This window comes from Falco naumanni, chromosome 2 (assembly GCF_017639655.2).
Source record: "Falco naumanni isolate bFalNau1 chromosome 2, bFalNau1.pat, whole genome shotgun sequence".
Lineage (NCBI taxonomy): Eukaryota > Metazoa > Chordata > Aves > Falconiformes > Falconidae > Falco > Falco naumanni.
The window spans coordinates 119,750,418-119,768,630 of record NC_054055.1 but is presented as its reverse complement, the minus strand read 5'-3'; the positions used below and the strand labels follow the sequence as shown (position 1 = coordinate 119,768,630).

The following is an 18,213-nucleotide window of genomic DNA, read 5'->3' as shown; positions in this document are numbered from 1 at the left end:
CGCAGCGTGGCGGGCGGCTGCGGCGGGGCTGGGGCGGGCTGGGCGCCGCGGGTGGGAAGAGAGTCCCGCTTCCTCCTCGGGGGAGCCAGAGCAGCCCGCGGGAACAGCTTCAACAAAGCTCGGTTTTGTTTGGGTTTGGGGTGGGTTTTTTTGAGGGTGGTGTTTGGTTTTTTTTTTGTTGGTTTTTTTTTTTATTATTTCTTAAGTAATTATCGGGACACATTTTGCTTGGCCACTTGAGCTCCTCCACGGTCATGGTTTATTTTTCCCTGTACGCACAGCGGTGAAGGTCGCGCTTTGGGTAACATGGCGGACTAACATGGCCGGGGCCGCGACGGGGGGGGGGGCGAGCCCAACGAAAGGGGAAGCGCTGACAGGGCGGCTCGGCTCCCGCTCCCTCTGCTCAGGCGGCTCCCCCCGGTCGCTTTATTGATCCTGAACGCGGTCAATCCCCCCCGGGGGGGCTCACCCTCCCGCCGAGCCCCCCTTCCTGCGGCGGTGCCTGAGGGGGGCCCGGCCCGCTGAGGGGGACGGCGGCGCCGCAGCCGCTTTCCCGCCAAGCGCCGGCCGCCGGGTGACTCGCCCTGCTCCGCCGGGCCGCCAGGCTTTCTAAGACAGCACAAAACACTGATTCTCTTAAGCGATCTCTTGTTGCCCTTGTAAGAAACTATGGACTAGGATATTGTTTATTAAGACTTATGTTAAGCATAATGTAAGAAACTATGGACTAGGATATTAAGATTTATGTTAAGCATAATGTAAAGACTAGGCGCCAGATATCCAGGATGCCTCTTGTGAAAAATAAGATAACCGCCAGATGTCCAGGATGCTGCTTGTAAAAGAGAAGATAACAGCCAGACAGAAACAAGACAGACGACCCCATATAAAGATATATGAGTAAGGGGTTAACACCTCCACTACATCCAGGATGCTGCTTGTAAAAGAGAAGATAACCGCCAGACAGAAACAAGACAGAAGACCCCATATAAAGATATATGAGTAAGGGGTTAACACCTCCACTACTTCATAAACACGAAAGTAAAAAGTATAAAAAAGGACTGTTTAAACTGCTCAAGGCGGCAGTTGGCGGAGCGCAGACTCCCCTGCCGTCCAGCGCTGTCTTTGCTCATATTCTACTTGCTATAATTAATAAAATTTTAATTGGATTATGATCAATTGTGGTCTCAATTTATGACACCCTTCAATTAGAAGTGAGGAGAAATGCTCTTTCTACCTCCTTTCAGTAGCGCTCATCTATTTTAAGAACTGTTTTAACAAATTTTATTTTTTTTCCCTCCTGAAGTAGCCCTCTTTAGGACTTTTTTGCCGATTTACAGTAGAATTGCCTCAAGATTTTGGATCTATAAATACTTGCACTCTAAATGCATATTTTGTTCTCAGGCGTATGTGTTGGTGAAGCATTAAAAACAGGACTTAAATAGATTTGGGCATCGTGCACACAGATCTACATATATATATATATATTTATGTTTTTACAAGTCCCAAAGTTCGACAGGACAAAAGCCAGGGCAGAGTCAAAACTCCGTGAAAAACTGAATCGCCATAGTTTTAGTGTCTCACGTGCTTTTACTACATTTAGGGTGGTTTTTAGCTGGTGCATTAACAATGGCTTGGGGGGTTCTTCCCCCCGCCCCACCACCTGCTCACTGAGGTTCTGTCCTCTTAAGTTCTTCCCCAGCCCCTCCATGAGCGATTAATGGATACCGGTGCCTTGAGTACTGTGTTTGTTTTCTGCAGATACTCATAAAGCACTCGGACATCCTCCAGCATTCATGTTTGGTAAAAAGCCTTGAGCAGCGGGAGCCATCTGACTCCAGGAGCGATGGAGGGGGCTGGCATGAAGCAGCTGATCCTGCTCCTGCCAAACTGATTCAGATGATGTTCTCTGGAGGCCAGAAGAAACAGGCTGGAGCAGAGGGTAGTGGGGAAGACATGTCTGCTTTAGTTGTAGCTCACGCATCTGCACCCAGCCTGAGTGCCAACGCATCGAGAGCTGGAGGCAGACGCTGGGGGACAGGGTCGGCTCTGTGGGGAGCTGTGCCACATGTTTGTAAGAAAAGTGGGGGAGCTCACCTCCTCCTGCAAGGAAGAGAAGGCTACAGCTGCAGCACGCATTTGTTGCCGTTGCTAAGGTAGCACATAATACACCCACACTAGCCTAAAAGCAAAACAGCGCGCATGGGAAATTTCAGGCAGCCAGGAGTCTTGTGTGTGAGAGTGCTGCTCTCTGTCAGGTGCTGTCTCCAATGCTACTGAACCCCGACAGATAACTCTCCATGCATGCCGTTTCCCTGATTTTTTTTTTTTTTTTTTTTTTGGGGGGGGTAGCTGTGCCATCCAGTTAGGTGTGCATCTGCAATACTTTGTCTTGTAATGCTCTGCCTTCTGCTGCTGAGAAAAGTCTGCAATGCCTCTGCTTGCTGATGGTTTCAGGAAGCAGGGTTGGGCTGCTGCACTGATGCTTGCTGAGAGAAAGGTTTCAGCACTGCTGCTTTCCTTTCTGAGCCAGGTACACAAAGCCAACCCCGCTGTAACAGAAGAGCTGCATGCTTTTAACCACCTCTTCTAACATCACCGTGACCACTTCCCTCTCCTTTTGGCCTGCGGTACTCCACCCAATGCGTGGAGTGCGTGCACACCCTAGAAGCTGGCACAGAAACACACCTCAGAAGCTGTGAAAAGGACAGACCCATCTCTGACTTGCTTATTGGGCCCAAGTGCTCCAAAAGCAATACATTATATAGTTTGAAAACTGTGCGTGAGTACCTCATTTATGACTTCCAACGCACACTTTTGGTCTTTAAATTAGGCAACTACTTTATTCCCACTACTAGGCACTGATCTGCTCTTTTACTGCTCTTTGGAGCGCCTTCGATCATCAGGGTCAGCAAGCAAAGCTGCGACAGGCATGAATCACATAGACAAGCCAATGTGCAGGAGGCAGCAACTGCTGTGGCTGGCAGGAACACGCTGAAGAGTGACATAAAAGCCTGCATGCCTAAAGCAAAGGGTGTCTGTAGCTGTGATTTGTCAAACTGACTGTGAGGGCTGTCTCCATCAGCAAGAAATGCAGCGGCCAGACCTCCATCTGTGTTCCTGGACTCGCTCAGCATAGGTATTATAACACTCACAGAAACCATCCGTACCCAGCAGTCACAGTGCAGCAGCAACGTGATGGGTGAAACCTTGTTCTCCTTCAGTTGCTGCGAAGCACTCATCGAGGAGCCTGTGATCCCTTTCTTTTTTGATATGGAAACCGAGGCATGCGGAGGTTAAAGAACTGACTAAGGTTGCATAATTAGCCAGTGGCAGAGCTGATTATAGACTCCATTTCTCCAGGCCTGAGATCTAACTCTGAGACCTGCCTCGGGGGCATAGGCAGGCTACCAATACTGTACATCGCCGCTCTATAGAATATGACATTTTTAGAACAGGCTCGACCCTGAATTTACTATAGTTTAAAAAAAACAAAATGGTGGGGGAAAAAAGTGGAAAAGAAAAGCAACAATATTTTCTTCTTACAAGAGATCCTGCCTGAGCGAGAGGGTAAAAATGGGATTCAAGTGACATTTATAAATATTAATGGCCTTCTAAGCACTAGCACATTAAAAATGTTTCCAAAGACCAAAGCCTGAATTGACTTTGAGTAATAGTGGCTGGAGACCTAGTAAAAAATAAAGCAATGCTGTGAAAAAGCGCTAACTTTTCACAGTTGTTTGGTAGGGCTAAAATGCAGTCATTTTTCTTCCATTTCAAAACTATTTTAGGGAAATAGTGCTTCTTTCATGCTCCCCCCTCCCCTGCCTGACTTACTCTCTTTCTGCTCCTGTTGTGTATCTGAATGCCGTTTTTTTGCATTTCAGTTTTTGTTTTGCATTCTCTATTCAGCTGCCACAGTAGCTGCTGGGATTCATCACACAGCTCAGCCCTTTAGTGATTTTGTGGCCACTGACAACCCAGCCAGTGAAACACTCTCCTGCTACGAGTGAGAAGATTTGCAGTTGAGGTCACCGAACACCCGCTACAGACCACTGCCTGAGACAGCTTGGGTGTTATCTGCAGCTGCCCTCCACGTATGTGAGACTTCTGGAGAAATGGGTCAGATTATCAACGCACTTACCGAAACTGTATGTTATGGCATTTAGGTGGTGAAGATGGTGATCTGCTTTCACCCTAGGCGTTTTGCCCCTTCCAAGAAAGTTCTGTAATGGTGAAACAGTATGTATCATTGCAGGGAATGGTTTGGTTAAACAAAACCTATAATATTCTACTCAGTTCTCAAGGGCAGTTCCAGAAACCTCTCATTTCAGTCAAGATTCACTTGGAGAGAGGGAAAATTCTTCTAAAATATTTAAGAAGAAAGGTTCATAGTTTGCAAGCTGTTTAAAGGCATGACTTTCCACGCAGTGTAAGTCAGAATCCCTTTTGATGTCAAAAAGAATTGGGCTTTTCCTATCTTCAGATGTCTTAGCTCAGCCACCTAAATGCATTTACAAACCTGGCCTTAGCAGCTTTCATTAGCGTACTGGCAGGTTGAGCACACAGAACACATTGTCCCCCACGTCACAAGCAGTTGTGACTAATGCACCTATCACGTTCAGTGTGCTACAGCACGAAGCATATTCTAACCATGCCTTGCATTTAGCCAGTCTGTCCTCCCTGGAGGCACCCACCAGTGTGGCCCAGCCCAGCCGCCATCCTGGTTTTGCAACCTGCAAGTACGGGCCCAGGGCAAAATAATGCCACTCCCTGTGTCAAAACAACAAAATCTTCTCCCTCCATCACGGCTGGCAGAAGAAAGGTCTGTGCCTGCTCCCCCTCTGCACCGCGGCAGCTGCAGGCGCGGTGATGTCCCCTGTGCAATGATACCCAGCGGGCTGGAGGCAGCACATCTTTGCGAGCCGTTTGGAGGGACACCCATGCCGAGTGACTCCAGCGCCTGCACGCTGGCTGGCTGGCTGCCTTCGGCCACGACGGGCTGAGCATCAGCTGGGGCCTCCCAGGTTCCCTTGACATGGCACGTTCTCTGTGCGGTCTTGCGCTCTGTCCTCTCCCTCCTCCTTCCCCAGCCCCAGCCCAGGCTGCTGCTGTCTTTCATAAAATCCATAGAAATATAATCATCATGGAGATGTCTGCCTCTAGTGATTTTTTTCTTTGGAAATAATTATAATTGGCTGTGGCAGTTAAAAACTTATCAGCATAGGCAGATGACAGACAGCACAATCACATAAGCTTCCCTCTGAAAAAATAAAGCTAAAACCCATTTATCACCGTAGTTGGGAACAAAGGGCCTTCTGAAGAGCCAGGCCGTGAAAACACAGAGGGAAGACTGTTATGCTCATGGATTAAATCTGTGGTAGGTAACGAAGCACAAGCAGTCGGTTTGCAAGATGGTGCTGTAGTAATTATAACAATATCACTTCTTTCACCTGAGGAATACCTAGCTAGGGATACATCCCCCTGTTCAGAGGCAGTGACTGAGCTCCCAAGAGGTTAATTAAGCGGCTGAAAGCCACACAGGTCTGAAGAGTGACTGCACCAGTCACAGAAAAACATAAGCATATCCCCATAGTGTCTATAAGGGCTACTTGCACCGGGATCCAAAGCTGGGCATGGGGCACTTACTCCAAGAGTAAGTCGGGATCACTTACTCCTAGAGTAAGTCATTAATTGCCCTCTCCCAGAGAGTGGAAAAGGTTTGATTGCTAGGTGTATATCCAAGGCACAAGGCCTCCTGGAGCCATCTTTTGTATGGCAGCTTGCTTGCCATCATCCCCAGGAGGAGCCTGTGCGCTCTCCACTCTGCTTCCCAGTGGAGCCAGGGCAAGGACTGTGCAGCCCTTGTCCTCCCCCCATCTCGGCCCAGTGCCTCATTCTCCTGCGGGGCAGGATAATCCAGCCACCCTGCCCACAGTCCAAATACACATTTTTTCCAAATGATCTTAACACCTGGCCTGTCTTTGGGCTGAATGGCTGTCCTGGTTTCAGCTGGGATAGAGTTAATTTTCTCCCTAGTATCTGGTGCTGTGCTGTCGTTTGGATTTGGGGTGAGAACGACGCTGATAACGCACTGATGGTTTTGGCTGTTGCTGGGTGATGTTTACTACCACGTCAAGGACTCTTCAGTTTCTTGGGCCCTGCCAGTGAGAGAGCTGGGGGAAGCACAAGAAATTGGGAGAGGACACAGCCAGGACAGCTGACCTGAACTAGCCAGAGGGATGCTCCATAGCGTATGGCGTCATGCTGGGTATATAAGCTGGGGGAAGAAGGAGGAAGCAGGGGACGTTCAGCGTTACGGTGTTTGTCTTCCCAAGTAACTGCAACGTGTGCTGGAGCCCAGCTGTCCTGGGGATGGCTGAGCCCCTGCCTGCCCTTGGGGAGCAGCGAATGAATCCCTTGGTTTGCTTTGCTCGCAGGCGTGGCTTTTGCTTTACCTATTAAACTGCCTTTGTCTCAGCCCACAAGTTGTCTCACTGTTACTCTGCTGATCCTCTTCCCCATCCCACTGTGGGGGGAGTGAGCGAGCGGCTGCGTGGGGCTTGGTTGCCAGCTGGGGTTAAACCACAACAACGTGTGAGTTGGGGGTGGTTGGGGAAGTGAGTGGGAGGGCTTCTCTTGGCACTAATTTCATGGAATCATAAAATGGTTTGGGTTGGAAGAGACCTTAAAGAGCATCTAGTCCCACCCCCCTGCCCTGGGCAGGGACCCCTTCCCCCAGCCCCGGCTGCTCCCAGCCCCGTCCAGCCTGGCCTTGGGCACTGCCAGGGACGGGGCACCCACAGCTGCTCCGGGCAGCCTGTCCCATGCCTCGCCACCCTCACAGTAAAGAATTTCTTCCCAATATCTAATCTAAGTCCACCCTCTGTCAGCTTAAAGCCATCACCCCTTGTCCTGTCACGACATGCCCTTGCAAAAAGCCCCTCCCCAGCTTTTCTGCTGGCCCCGTTGGGTGCTGGAAGCTGCTCTAAGGTCTCCCCGGAGCCTTCTCCAGGCTGAGCAGCCCCAGCTCTCCCAGCCTGTCCCCACAGCAGGGGGGCTGCAGCCCCCTCAGCATCCTCGTGGCCTCCTCTGGACTCGCTCCAACAGGTCTGTGTCCCTCTTATGCTGGGTCCCCAGAGCTGGACGCAGCACTGCAGGGGGGGTCTCACCAGGGTGTAGCAGAGGGGCAGAGCCCCCTCCCTCGCCCTGCTGGCCACGCTGCTGGTGATGCAGCCCTGGGCATGGTTGGCTTTCTGGGCTGCAGGCGCACATGGCTGGGTCATGTTGAGCTTCTCATCCACCAGCACCCCCAAGTCTTTCTCCTCCAGGCTGCTCTCAATCCGTTCTTTGCCCAGCCCGTATTTGTGCTTGGGATGGCGCTGACCCATGTGCAGGACCTTGTACGTGGCCTTGTTGAACTTCTTGAGGTTTGTATGAGCTCACCTCTCAAGGCTGTCAAGGTCCCTCTGGATGGCATCCCTTCCCTCCTCCACCACACAGCTTGGTGTCATCAGCAAACTTGCTGAGGGTGCACTTGATCCCAGTGTCCATGTCGCCAACAAAGATGTTAAACAGCGTTGGTCCCAGTGCCGACCCTTGAGGAATGGCACTCATCACTGGTCTCCACATCACTGGTCTCATAACCATTCCTGAGATATTTTTAAGAAAATGAATGCTGGGTGGGGTGAGGAGAATGGTTGGTCTGTGGGAGTTGTTGACTACCCAGTGCATGCAGACAGATGATAGCCTCAAATTCCATGAGATATGCATGGATCTAACGGTAGTCGCATAGGCACAAAGAGAAATATTGTTAGCATGCAACCAGTTGTTGTATGGGGGAGGGCTGGGAAGGGGACAGAGAAGGGGGAGGATGGGAGAGATAAGGACAGAGGAATACCAGAAACAGAACTGTACAAAAAGTTTCCTGTAGCTGTAGTTCCCAGGATTACAAAACAACCCAATGCCAACAAATTCTCTAACTGACGTGCATCACGAGCAGCCAGATTAATATCACAAGTATTCCACTTGGCCCAGTGCATGCATTTCACTGACAAACTCTTCTGTCTTTGGATGACACTGTGAATGGTTTCTACTTGGGTTTGGGGTTTTTTTTGTTGGTTGTTTTTTTTTTTGTGTTGTTTTTTTTTTTTTTTTTTTAAATAGTCTTCTTGGCTTCTAACAGCTTTGCCTGGTTAGATTTCCCCTTCTAGCTAAAAAAAGAAATTAGACTGATCTCTTTTGGCAGCTGTGAAATGGTTGCATATTGTGTATGTTTTCTTGATGAGCTTGCATGAAATGGAATTTGGTTTTCTTTTGATGGATACACCACTTTTAGCACAATGTCCCCACAAGATTAGCAAGTGTTTCATTTTTTCAGGGAATCTTTATGTGCATGTAATGTCATGTATGCCATTTCTATACAGCATTATGAATAGCGCATAAAGCTGCTTCAACAGGGAAATGGAACTGACTGAGGAATGTTTCCCCAGTGAGTGCGCAGTATGATCTGTGGTGGTGTGTAGTTTGCTAATCACAAAGCTTCAGTCGATGGCAAAAACTCCACGAGATTCACGTTCGAATTCTTATGACTTCCATAGCCAAGTTCAGGCGCTGTGTAACGTATGAAACTGGCGGTGCTGGGGCTGCCCTAAGAGCGATTTAGCCGCGTGCCCTGTAGTGACAGTGCCCAGGCGTGGATGGATGCCAGGGGAAGAGGGCAGACGTATGCGGTGGTTCCTACTCTCTTGCTTCCTCAGCCTCTGGTCTTTTTTAGCTTAGGCTCCCTGAGCTCCCAGTTTCCGCATGTATTAGAGCCCGCGATGGAGAGAGGAGGTGCGACTTCCACTGAAGGCAGCGGATGTTGCACTGAGAAGCACCGTGGGTGAATGTGATTGCTCTCTCTTCTTGTACGGTTATGTGCGTGAGCCTCAGTCTATCCAGTGTTTCAGGGTAACACTATTATCAAGAATAAAATCAATGAATGACAAAGGAGGTGTTCCAAGACAACAGGGAAAAAGCCAAAATGAGTATAAAGGGGTAATAATATTATAGGAGATCTTTATTATAACATTATGAGATAAAGTGCCTGGCATTCTGCCATTCTCCTGTCCAATGTTTAATTTAGCTGTGAAGGTCTTTTTCAAAATCAAATTCAAGAGAGCCTGGAGGGGCGTGAGGAGCAAGGAATCTGTTCTCTCTCGAAATGAAAACCTTTTGTGAGGTGGAGGTGGGATCACTTAATTGTTTCTCTGACAGGACTTCTCAAGAGCAAATTCAAACGTAAGAAATGCTAAGTACGGGAGTAATTAGCAGAGTGGTTTAGTTATTACGTACCGTTGGGCTGCCTGCTTGGTGAAACCCTTCGGGACTGGCGGGAGCCGCCGGTGGCTGATGGGGATCAGCGGCCAGCCTTGCAGGCTGCAGCCAGCCCGCCAGCTGCTTTAGCCGTGGATTGCCAGCAAACGCTCCCCTGTGCCTGCCTGCCTTCTGTCTCCTGTCCCTTCTCTTCCCCAGGGGCTGCTGAGCCGGCTGCGTAGGGGGCTGGGCAGGGGGGTCCCGCAGAATTTGTTTTCAGCCGGATCTGTGAGCTGTTCCAGCTCGTCACGCTGCTGCACGTGGGCAGCCCGTGCGGGCTTGGTTAGAAAGGTGCAGGTGAGGAAACCAAACGGGCAACTGAGCCTACCTGCGGCAGCCGCTCGCTGGATCTGCCTAAGCCAGCAGTAACACTGAGGTCCCAGGCTGCGTGTTTGGTTTTTCCTGCACCTCCAGGCAGGCTTCACCCCAATGGCCACCCACGGGGCTGTTAAAGCTGGGACGAGGCTTTCGGAGCCGGTGTAGGCAGCCCATGGGGCATCGCCATCTCCAGCTTGGTGGGTCTCCGTGGAGCCAGGAGTCTTCCCAGGCAGACTGGCACAGGTCCAGGCATGGGGACATATGGTTGGTCTGTGGCTCTGGGGCAGGATGCCAGGGAGGCAGGCAGCACTCCAGCTGAACCCTAGCTTGAACTCTGCAACTGGCTTGCTTCGAGGACAGCATTTTGGTCTCGTCATGTGGCCGTCTCTCCACCTGAAATTGGTTACACTGGAGTATTTTCAACCAACTTGTTGTCACAAATCTTCAGTTTTGGAGTAGGGACAAAGAAGAAACAAGGAAGAAGTTATTTTCTGAGTTATATGAAGCAACTTTAAATTTAGCTTATGGCTCTTCTCAAGGAGCAGGTCTCCAATGGATGTTTTCCCAACTAACTTTATTTAAATAGAACTGCCTTTAAACTTGCCTGAAGCGGTAATTGTGGGTTCTGCCCTTCAACAGCCAATTTGCACTTGCAAACAGGAAAAAAAAAGGAAGTGTTCAACAGGAAGTCCACCAGAGTTACCCTGTGAACTGAAAAAACCCTGTAAACCAGCTTTAGGTTTCTTTGAAATTTCCCTATTGCTTGCAAAAATTATACTGGCTGTACCAAATCCAAGAATAAAATCCTGTTTATCTACCGGATAGCAGCAGATAAATGCTGTTCATCTCCAAAGAGGGAGGAAAAAGGCAAGGAGGAGAACAGTGCTCAGGAAAGAGTTACTGTAGGAAGGTTTTTTACCCTTTCTGCTCAAGGTAGTAGCCAAACAGCAATGATTTTATCGACTTGTAGCTGTTTCAAGTAGGGTCTTGCTTGTACTCTGCAACAGTTTACGCTGTGCTGAACTCTTTCTTTGGGGCTGCAGCAGATAACGTAGTCTCTCCCTGGATAACAGCTGGAACAGCTCCAGCTATTCACAGACCAGAGCTGGAAGACCTGCTTACAAAGGAGGTCTATGCGAAAACCAGCATTATCCCAGCGTATTCAGCTCACTGGGCTCTGCCTCCCTCCCCCCCCTTCCGTTTATAATTTCCTTTGCTTGTGTATCTGTTTCTGAAGCCGCTTCGCCTCCGTCCTCACCTAACCTTTTGGTTTCCCCCTGTTTTTTCACGTCTCCTTATTTCCTTTCATTTCCTCTTGCGGCTTTTGGACATCAAAGGTAGTTCTGGTAAACATAAGGTTGGTTTTTTTGGGGTGTTTGTGTGTGCGCATACGCTGGGGGGAATGTACTGTGACTTACATTAGCTTATGTTAAGGCTGTAGTGAACTTCGATTTCATACCAGTTTGTTCTACCCACCCTCGAGACCTTTTTACCCCCTTCCTTTAAGTGAGCTGCACCTTTTCCTATCAATTATGCTTTTCGTTTGCTGTTCACTCTCATAGCAAATACACTTGCTCCGGTGCTTCTGCTTCCTTTCTCTGCAATCACTGCCACCTTATGTCCCTTTGCATCGCAGAAACAACCTCATCCAGCCACCAATGACTTTTCCCACACTGCAGCCATCCTGTTTTTTTTCTAGGAGTGTTTCTCTGTCTGGCCATGCCCAATTGTTTTCTCTCACCCACCAGCTTTTGTCATCCAAGTCCATCCTCCACGGGAGTGCTTATGGTCCTTAACCTTGTCTGCCTTTGCTTTGCACGCTGGTACTGTTGCAGATGCCCGTAGGGTCCCGTTTTCAGGTCTCTCCAAGGCAGAGGCACGGGGTATGCGGTCTGCGATTCGGGCTGGCCACTGACAGCAATGCCCTTGTTCGCCTGAAGCAACTTTACATAGGAATCTGCAGTTGCTTCCTCCTGATGAGGTGACACGCGCACCCAGGAATATGATTTCTGGGGAAGAGCAGCAATAGGAGTGATGTAACTGCCCTAGCTGGTCATGTGGTGGGAATGGAGATCAGCAGGGATGCTTGAACACCGTTGGTTCCCGGGTGTCCTGGTAAGTGTAATGCAAAACAGCCGCTCAAAATAGCAACTGTCACTTGAAAAATAGGACTCATTTTGACACGTTTGGCTGTTCTAACTGTATAAACCATTTGTAGGGCTTTAATGACTCAGTGTGAAAACTTGCCTGCACAGCTTGTGAAAGGTGAGGTCAATGCTCAAATTAGCCCCAAAACTAGTCCACCAGGATGCTTCTTCTAGGGCGGTGGTCCTGAGTGAAAGGGGACCCTGAGTGCTGGCAGCTGTTCTCCAACACGGGGTGAAAAGCACCAAGAAGTGACTTCCAGTACTAACCTGACCGGCTGCCGAAAACAGACGCCTTTTTGTCTGGCTTTTGTTTTCAAATGGCCAATACGAACAGACCAGCACTGGCACCATTGTCTGTAATAAATGTGTTTTCACCCAGTGGAAGACTGTGGCGTGTTGTAAACAATTATGGCACTGAGTAAAGCATAATTGATCACAGAAGTGCCACAAAGGATACATTTGCCAAAGCATGGTTTAAAGATCAGGATCTGTATAATGGAGCGAGCACACTTAAGACAGTGAAAAGGAGGTATCAGCATTCTCTGGGAGGAACCATAAAATGGAGTGTCATAAAAAGACTTCATAGCCCTTTACCATTGTTGAATTTTCTGCATCACAGCAAAGCTCCATCTTCTGCTTCTCAGAAGGTCCCTTGCTCTGATAAACTAGTATTTTGTATTCTGGGTAACTGAAAAATAAATGCCATGTTTCTTCTCAGATGCACACTTACCGTTGCGCAGAGAGATCTTTCTGTATGCTAATGGTCCTGTTCATTGCTCTATTCTTGAAGATTTACATTGGGATCACTCTTTAAAACCAGGAATGGCAAATTCGGGTGTCACAGTATGTGGCCACAGGATAAAAATCTGGGTCCTACAGGGAATATTATAGCTTTCTAAAGGCTACATCCTGTGGCTGTACCTTCTCGCATTTCTTCTTTTCTTCCACCCCTGGACAGAACATCTTTTTTTCACAAATAAAAGGTTCCCTTCTCCTAGCCAAACCTTACGCTGGTAAAGGTCAAATTACGCTGCTTTGAAACTCTGGGTATCAATACAGCTCTTCAAGATGCAGATAAGAAGGAAGTTTCTTTGCAGAAGCAGGTGGTCAAAATATAAGGGGTTTTGAAAGCTGCAACACAAAGACATCTCCACACAAAGAGATAAGCAGATGCGTCTGCAGTGCTGAGGCTTTAGGCATAAAGGTTACAGCCTATGAAGAGAGAAGCGGTGGCGATCTCAAAACCACGGGTGAGGCGGGAAAGCTAATCCCAACTCACAAGATCATTTAGCCTGACTCCAAGAACAAGCCAAGAGATCAAGTCTACCAGAAGAAGCCTTGAATTTGTGAGCAGCTTGTGTGTTTTATTTTCTACTTTTTGTTTGACTCACTGTGGGCACAGAAGTTACCACCTGGCTTCATCAGCACTTTATCCTCCCCCGGATTAGAGCAATCAATGAGGCACTGAATTTTGCTTAGCTGCTTTTAGCAGGAGAGTGACGAGCACCACGATGTTCACCTTCCTTCCTTATGCAGCTGTAATAGCAAATTCAGTCTGCCCGGCTTTCTACAGTCTCCTACGGGGTTTGCTAAAATACTCTGCAGGGATGCGAAGGCTTGTACGACAGGGTCAGTGGGGCCAGCTTCTTGCTTCTGCTCTCCTCCTGACTCCTCCACTGCACCCGTGCCAGCGGGCCTGCCGGCAGCGCCTGCTTGCACGTGGCACTCTGCAGAGATGCACCAGGTAGCTTCCACCCCGGTTCGCAGAAGCTCAGACAGACGGACCACAGCAGCTATAGTCAGGTCATGTTGTCAGATTTTCAAGTGTTTGGAGCGAAATGTCATCACAGAGTATGCTGGGCACCTGAGAGGCATGAGGATTAACTAGAAGGGACAAAGGGAATATATCTGTGCGAAGGCGTGTTTTCTGTATTTAAGCAAAGGTAATACAGAAGAGCTTTTTAAAGGAAGCTTTTCCATTCCATCCATTCAGATTTGTTACTTGCATATCAATCCTGTTCACAACAGGATTGTTTTTCTTCTCTAACACAATTCTCTTTTTCAACAGAGATCTCACGAACCCAAACACATTGTTAAGTACATTCTTATTCAAACAGAAATGTCAGAGGACTGGAATACTCACAGCAAAAAAAACTCTCTAAGCCTGCCACACCTCGAGCGTACCTTCCTGCCCCCGGAACAAAGTCTTTTCATAACAATATTTTTTATTCTTCATTGCCAGTACCATAGAGCTGAAGATAAAAAATCTTCAAGTATGTTTCACTTGAGCTTATAATATGTGCACTCTACAGAGGGCTGTAATGAAATGGCTGCTAGACAGATTAGTACAAAACTAATGAATGACACTCTTAAGATCACAGAGTTTCCATTGTTTTTCCTGTTGTTTGATAGCATTTGTCAAACTCAGCAGAAATCCCTCCTGCCATCATACTGGGAACTTGTGCGCTTCCTATAACAAAGGAAACAATGATCAACAGATGCTGCCAAACCTCTTGAAACCTTCTGACCATTTTTTGGCACTAGTTTCCAGCAAAATTTCACAAACAGCCTGCCTCCCTTGGTCTGACTGCCGGCTTGTATTCTTTCCCAAATGGATTCTTTGAAAGGAGGTAAAATGCTCATGGACCCGCAACTTTGAAAATTGAAAACTTTCCAATAGCCCTCCCAAGATAACAGTGAGAAATGCTGGCCCTAAAAAGAGAGGAAGGATGGGAAACTTTTGGTCCAGGGGATGCCTACAATCCACAGTTTAATTCTTCACATTACTCCTGAATAACACTAAGATGGTATTACAAGTATTGCCATCCTTTGAAAGCCACAGAAATGGGAAAATATTTTGAATGAACAATTGCAACTAGTGAGTCATCAAGAGGAATATTATTAGAAATAATTATTCTGTAGTTCTGACCTTAAAATATTAATCTTTGTTGATTTTTACAACCAGTAGCTAAGACATGTGAATAACTAGCATGTCTCAGCCACTTCTGGGATGGAGTACTGAGATACAACCACTCTTAACCACTTAAGATCAGGAATGAAAAAGAACAGAGTAAAACTAGCCAGTAAGTGAAAGACTAGCATTATTCAAATTGTTCTTTACTCTCAGCAGAAAGCTCTCAACCTTGCTTATAGCAATGTCACCTGGGAATAATTGTTTGCAAAATAGTAGGGCTGTTACTAAGCGGCTGAAAGACAGACATTTCCAGTAACACCAAGCCCTGGAGCAATGGATGAGTATTAGCTAATACCCGAGAAAGCCCTGGAAATGGTGTTTGCTGAAGAGAAAAACAGTTCGAGAGGAGGAAATGGCAGACAAAAATAACTTTTGCAATCTCAGAGCCTCCTGTGGAAACTCCCCACCTATGAACAGTATTCATGCAGAAAAGCTGGCGCTTGTATCCCCTGTTTACTTAAGTTCACAGGCAGCGATGTCACAGGCCAGGCTTTTCCCTAGTTTTATTTCAAGCCTTTGTCAGAAAACACCCAACCGTTTTGTAAAACATTAATACACCAACAAGAAAGCGGAAAGCAGCGGTGCTGGGGGCGCTGAGGCAGGGCCCGCACAGGCGTGCTGTCGTGCTGCCGAGCTGTGCCGATGAAGCCCCGCGGCGGGCAGGACGCACGCACGTGCAGCTGCCTCGCGGAGGCACACTGCAGCATTGACAGTCCGGCAGCGGGCCGAGAGCCAGCGTGAAAAGAAACAGCATCACACCAATTTCTTCTTTTTTTTTTTTTTTTTTTTTTTTTTTTTAATTAACATTTGTCAAACTTGGAGAGAAGCCCAGGCTGCAAAATTTGGATGCAAAATTCAAAGAGCTCAGAAGCTGGAAACGTTCACATACACGCTCTTCATTTATGCCTAGTCTTTTTTATAGGTCATGCAGATATGACTTAATTGCTCTTACTGTAACTTACAATTAGCAACACAGTGATTTTTTTGTATGTTGTAGTGCACAGCAGAGCTACAGTGCAAAAAAGGGTGGAATATTCAATAGTAGGTGGGCATTTGTTTTCCTTTTCAAGGAAGAATTTTCCCTGAAGTGCCTCTCTTTCGGGTGAGGGAAGGCCTTTAATGCCATCAGCAAACAATGAGTATTTTGATGAGAACTGGGAGTTGTTTATAACAGCTAGCAGTTTCTCAAATTCACGTGAACTTCTGGTTCACTTTCCTGCACTCACTGATGCAAGTTCTAATGATTAACTTGTGTCATTACCAAAATCCCAAATCCCTGGCATATGACTGAAAGCCACTATTAAACTCTCGCAATTTCAGTATTAAGCCACTAACTCCACAGAATGATTTTCTATGCGAAAATTGGATTAAGAGGTAAAAATCCAGCCCTTACTTTATACTTCTTACCAGCACAGCACATAATACTCAGCAAATCATGCTGTTTGCTGACATTACAAGAGAATGGGGATGGGAATACTATGTTTATTAAAGACAGACAGTAACGCACATAACATCACTCTAACACCCTCAATAGCCTGTAAACTGCACCTCTAGTAAGGTACCAAGCACTGGGGCTCCTTCCAGTTCCTAGCAGGGCACTTACATCCTTTACATCCTAGCCTAGAGGTAAGATAGCCCAGGGGAAATAAGGCACCGAGTCATATTCTGCGGTTCAGAGGGGTTTCCGAGCTGCAGAAACCCTAAGTAGTAATACGTTGCTGGTGTTCCTTCTCTGGAGCTTTGAGGAGCACATGCAGGAGAGCGAGCTGGCTACTGACGAGCTTTCCTCAGCCACACGTGTCCCAGAGCCAAGCCCCAGCTCTCCCTGGGGCCACATATAGACTGAACTCTTAACAGTCCTCACGGCGAGGACAAGACCTGTGGCTTCTCTGACCAGACTCGGCAAATGGAACTCCTTGTTTGTCCCTCTGCGCTACTTCTGAATCTGTCTACAGCTCGCTTCTATCTGGCTTCTAGAGGACATGTAACAGTGACACTGTGCCTCCATGCTGATGTGTTTCAGAGGACGGAAAATATTAAGAGACCTTAGAAGAGGAGAGCTGTATATAAAAGTTAACTCTGATAAACAGAGCTTCTGCCCCAAATAACTCTGCAGAAGAAGAGACTGTTTTACAGCACAGCACAGCTTCCCATGCACGTTACTAACTTAGGGACACCTTCATTTTGTTAGTCCTCAGTTCCGACATTGCATTAGATAATGAGCAACATATGAAGTAATGCGAATCAAGTGATTTAATTTTAATGTGGCTTCTGCTTCCTGCATTGATCCAGCAGCGGAATAATTACACAGATAATTGCTTTTTTAGAACAGCCTTTCAGGCTGCTTGTTAAGACCTCATTGCTCCCCCCATGCTTTTAAGCAAGGCGGCGTGGCCACTTGCTGGAGCAGTCAGCCTGCTGTCACACCAGGGTCAAGTGCTTTGACTGTCCAAATGGGCAAATGCCATTCTTTGCCAGATGGTTATCACTCTTGAAACAGGAACAGAAGCATCCCGCTTAGATTAATGCGATTTCAGAGAGTACCGTGAAGAGTAACGTAGATTAATTACCTATAATTAGCACACTATTTTAGAATTACTTTGGCATAAAGGAGACTAGCTTTTCTTCTGGAGATTTTTCTAACACTTTAGAGGATTTTTGGCCATGCTTGTCTCAACAGATTCATTTCTAATAGAATAGGAGGCTCGACTCATAAGGGAAGGTTTTTGATTAATTGTGTTTGTTATATTAGCACAAAGGAGGAGTTTTTTGGGGGACAGTATTTACATAAACAGCATTTATACAGCACAATATTTGCAATTCAAAAGCATCAGTGAGCTGCTCTGCAGGCAATAGAGAAGGGGATTGCTTTATCTTAAGTTGAAGTAAACTCATTGTTAAAGTAAATATGCAGTAGCAACACCACCTAACAAAGGGAACATGAATAATAACTTTTCTAATTTAAGCTGAATGTGGGAGGATATAGGTAGGCAGCAAAAGAAGTTGGAAACTGATTTCCAGTGTGATTCATAGAGATTTTCAGCAGTTGCTTGCACAGGTAAATTATAATAGTTGACATTTACATATAGCTTTTCACTTATTAAAATCTGATGGGCTTAGGGCTTTTTCTTTTGGGCGAATGAAATACTGAAGCACAACAAAGTTAAGAAACTGGCTCATGGTACTGACTGTGTCAAGCGTCTTGACTTCCAGACACAGAACTGATCCACTGATTCTGCAAAATGCTGGTCACTTTTATGCAAGAGAAATTAATTAAGATGAATGGAATTGCCTATGGAAGTTAGCAGAGGATTTTAATATCACTGGAACCGTACTGTATTGTCTGTGGCTTATGAACAATGGTAACCAAAAGGATGTACTATTGCTTTAATAAGGTTTTTAATTTTGTCCTGTGCTCCT

General features: G+C 47.0%; 1 long non-coding RNA gene across 1 annotated transcript; it reads left to right on the top strand.

The window, feature by feature from the left end:
• Positions 1 to 3: 3 nt before the first annotated feature.
• On the top strand, positions 4 to 5,148 carry LOC121083127. The gene is made up of 2 exons (XR_005826243.1): positions 4 to 122; positions 1,759 to 5,148. It is a non-coding gene; the product is annotated as an uncharacterized LOC121083127 (long non-coding RNA).
• Positions 5,149 to 18,213: the final 13,065 nt, after the last annotated feature.